We start from the raw sequence: 544 nt of genomic DNA, 5'->3' as shown, positions 1-544 counted from the left end.
GATTCATTTGTTGGGTTGTAGTTTATTTGATAACATTTGCATATTAGAACAATTCAATATTACATGCCTTACTTACAAGTAAAATACTAGACCATCAACTTTTTGTTTTATAGTCCAACAACCGCTCAAGAAAATAGATTTCAAACTTGAGAGAAAAAAATATATTGAGTAGGAGTTAAAAATGTTGCATTTTTTTTAGAAAGGGCATTTGGTCTAGTGGTATGATTCTCGCTTAGGGTGCGAGAGGTCCCGAGTTTAATTCTCGGAATGTGCCCCTATGTTCATTTCTCAAAAGATGAGCCTCAGAGAAAGTTCAGCAGCAACCTAATGTATTATCATTTAATGATAATGCTCTTTTAATATCATTTACTTGTGTACTCCACGATATATGTCTCAACCTAGTGTATTATCATTTAATGATAATGCTCTTAATATCATTTACTTGTGTACTCCACGATATATGTCTCAAATGAAACTATGAAACTAAAACTTACACTAGAAAATAACTTCTATTCTTTCTTCTTCTCTCTACCGTAATTATCGC

At 32.0% G+C, this 544-nt stretch overlaps 1 non-coding gene across 1 annotated transcript; it reads left to right on the top strand.

The window, feature by feature from the left end:
* The first annotated feature begins 202 nt into the window (after positions 1–202).
* TRNAP-AGG lies at positions 203–274 on the top strand. The gene has a single exon. It is a non-coding gene; the product is annotated as a tRNA-Pro (tRNA).
* The last annotated feature ends 270 nt before the right edge of the window (positions 275–544 follow it).

Source organism: Cucurbita moschata, unplaced genomic scaffold (assembly GCF_002738365.1).
Source record: "Cucurbita moschata cultivar Rifu unplaced genomic scaffold, Cmos_1.0 Cmo_Scf00111, whole genome shotgun sequence".
Classification (NCBI taxonomy): domain Eukaryota; kingdom Viridiplantae; phylum Streptophyta; class Magnoliopsida; order Cucurbitales; family Cucurbitaceae; genus Cucurbita; species Cucurbita moschata.
Note: the sequence above shows the minus strand (reverse complement) of the source record. Positions and strands in the feature narration are given on the sequence as shown.